Below are 3,872 nucleotides of genomic sequence, written 5' to 3' on the forward strand. Positions count from 1 at the left end.
TGCATTTTTATTTTCTTACTTCATATTTATTTTTTTTCATTTCAAACTTTCATTTCAACTTTATTTTTATTTCTATTTTCATAATCATACTTTTTTTATTTTGAGATTCCTTTAATTTTTTTTTTTTTTTTACGTATTTGCATTATTAAAAAAATTTATCATTCTATAATTTTATTTTTTTTTAAATTAATTAAGGAATATGAATGTTTTATTATATTTCACGAAATATAATTTCTTAATTTTGTTATTGTGTCTACGTTCTTTTAATACTATCATTTGATATCTCTAATTGATTATCACTAATCAATTCAAAATTTTATAACCTTTTTTTAATTAACTTCTATTTTGCTCTTTTATTATTTAGAAATTATAACACACATATATATATTTCACTATATTGTTAAGTTTTAAGTCTTTTTTATAATGTTTTTTACACAATTTTTTGCATATTTATAATCTTAATAACGTACAAGAAAGTGAACCTTAATTAAATATTTTATCAAGCTCTATGTTTAAAATTAGTTGAAAAATGAATAAATTTTCCATAAATTCTTTTTAATTCTTTTTTATCTTTATTTTTATTACGTATAAGTACATTGTATATACGTACATTAACAGCTTTTATCAAAAAGCAGAATAGATAAAAGATAGAATAATGAACCTAAATGTAATGTTATGTTAATGTCTATTCTTTCTCATAATGCTAAATATGTATTTATATTATTTTCAATACATTTAGTTCTTTATTTCTATAATTTATATGATTTATATGAATGTGACTATATATTTGATATGTTTTTAAAAGATATATATATTACATCTTGCAACTAATCATCAGTTTCAATGAAATTTGATAAATAAAATTAAATAACAACAAAATACATTTCTTTTGTATGCATTTATTAATATATTATAATAGTAATATTATATAATAATAATATATTATATGATAGTAATAGTAATATATTATAATATTATACATCTTAAAATTTGATTTGTTTATTTCGAAAGTATTTTTGAATAAAAAAAAATTATTTCACTTTCATTATAATTTTTAATTTTATTCTTAAACAATCTTATTTCAACTCAAATATTTAAAATTTAGAGAAATTCAAAGAACAATACAACAAATATCTATCAGTATAATAATAAAATGTGAATATTTGAAGCGATTTATCATCATTCCGGAATCCAGAAAAAGAGATAGATTACTATTTTGTGCTATAAGATTGTATATATTACGATTTCTTTCTTTTTTATCTAACATAAAATAATTTTTTTGATTTATGAAATAAAACTAAATTATATTATAATTATGTGTTTTAATTTTCTTAAGTTTCTTTAATTTTTTATTAATTTATTCAATTTTTATTTAAAATTTTTTTTATTTAAAATTTTTTTATTTTAAATTTTTTTATTTTAAGTTTTTTTATTTAGAATTTTTTATTTAAGATTTTATTATTTTAATTTTTTTTATTAGAATTTTTATTTTAAAAATTTTTTATTTAAAATTTTTTAAATTTTAGATTTTTTTATTAAGATTTTTTTTTTAAATTTAATTTATTTAAAAGTTAATTATTTTATTTAATTTTTTTATTTTAATTTTTTTTATTAAATTTTTTATTTATTTAATTTTTTTATTTATTTAATTTTTCTTTAAAGTTTTTATTTATTATTTTAAAGTTTTTTATTATTTAAGATAAATTTTTATTTAAGATTATATAATTATTTTTATTTTTTATTTATTAAAATTTAAAGGAAAATATATAAAATTAATTATTATGCTTATTTATTCATATAAGTTATTATATGATTTTTTTGATTAGTATAAAAAATTAAGTTAATTTTGATAAAATTTATTAAATTTAAATAAAATTAATAAATTTTTAAAAATAAGTTAATAAATAATAGTTTTATAAATATTTATATATTAATATATAATTGTATATATATATTTATTAATATAAAATAAATATTTATATATATATAATTATTTATAAATTAATATATAGTTAGTGAATAAAATAATATATATATATATATATAATTATAAATATATATAAATATATATATATATATATAAATATATATATAATATATAATTATTTATATAAATATAAATATATATATATATATATATATAATTATTTATAAATATATAAATTATATTAAATATATATATATATTTAATTATATATATATATATATTAATATTTTATTTTAAAATAAGTAAATATAACAAAAAAAAAATATACATTATAATAATATATTATTAGTAAATAAAATCAATTAGATATAAAAAATACTTATAAAATAAAATAAGAAATAACAAATCATATAAATCATTAATTAATAATATATATAAATCATTAATTATTAATATATTTAGTTAATTAATATAGAATTTTAATTAAATTGATTCAAATACAGTTATCAACTTTCTTGTATATAACAAACAAGTATATAGAAAAATATATTCAACTTTTCTAATTCGAAATATCATATAATTTCCCGTGGATTTTAGTAAATAAATAGATTGAGAGTTATTCAAGCAGATTTGAAGAAAATGTTACACATCGATTCAATTAAATTTAAATAAAATCTTGTATAATATCAAATATCTTAAAATTTTTTTGTAATTTCTTCATAGTTTTTCTTAAATAACAGGTTATATATAAAATATATTGCATTTTACATTAGATTAAAATTTCATTAAAATATTGATGGAGTAGTGTATCTAAAAGAATATAAAATCATTGTTTCATATAATGAAAATTTAGTTGAGAAGTTCTGCTATAAATATGATACTACAGTATATAATAGATGCCGCTAATGAAATTTTTAATTTTATTATCCCGCTGTTTCATTCTATCTAATATATATATATTAAAAAATTTATAATTAATTAGTAATAAAGTTAATTAATAATAAATCTTATCAAATATACATGTATAAGAATTTTTTCATTATTTTGATATTTATATTATAATTCACCAATGAAAGTTCTAAGTTTATATAAATATTCTATATTTAGATTTTTCTTATTCTACAAAAAGATGTCATTTATATTCGATTACTTTTAAAATATTACATATTTATATAATAGTTATAAAATATTTCATACTTTTTATATTTATATGCTAATGATTATATATTCTAATTTACAATATATCATATAAGAATAATTGTCTATTTAAATATATAAGATCAAAATAAATTATTTTCTTCTATTTCTTATTTAGAATATTTTATTTCTTATTTTGTTCAAATGTTTTTCTTTTTATTTTGTTTAGAAGATACTAATGAATATTTTCAGATTTTCTTCAAAGATTTTGTTAAGGACTTGTGAAGCAGTTGGGTCTGTAATCTGGTTTATTGTAATTTTCAACAGTTCGAGTACCGAATAATTTTACAATTCGTCAATAGCCTTACAATAATTTATGAGTGAACATGGTTTTCCTAACGTTTTCTAGATCTCTAATTTAAATAAAGATATAAACGGCTATTTTACAAGTCATATTTGCACATCATGTGGCGGATTACCGTGAGAACAAGCGCGAAAATCCTGACTCCCACGCATGCGATGCGATCCCGCCCATCTTTCAAGGTTGTTCACCAACGCGATTATTGGTCCTCTCTCTATGTGCATTTTTCCCGAAAAGCAAGGAATGTAGGAAAAATCAAGGCTTGTGATAGTCTTGTAATAGAATTGATATAAAAGTAGAAATTAGAGTAGATAAAATTCGACAATGAATATCATAAAATAAAAGTTAGAATCATCACAGATAATTGCAAAAAGTCAAAGTATTACCATTCGTTTACTCAGAACTCATAATATAAACGAATATACAGTCTACGATAATAGATAGTCC

Source organism: Apis mellifera (assembly GCF_003254395.2).
Source record: "Apis mellifera strain DH4 linkage group LG15 unlocalized genomic scaffold, Amel_HAv3.1 GroupUN_210_associated_to_Group15, whole genome shotgun sequence".
NCBI lineage: Eukaryota > Metazoa > Arthropoda > Insecta > Hymenoptera > Apidae > Apis > Apis mellifera.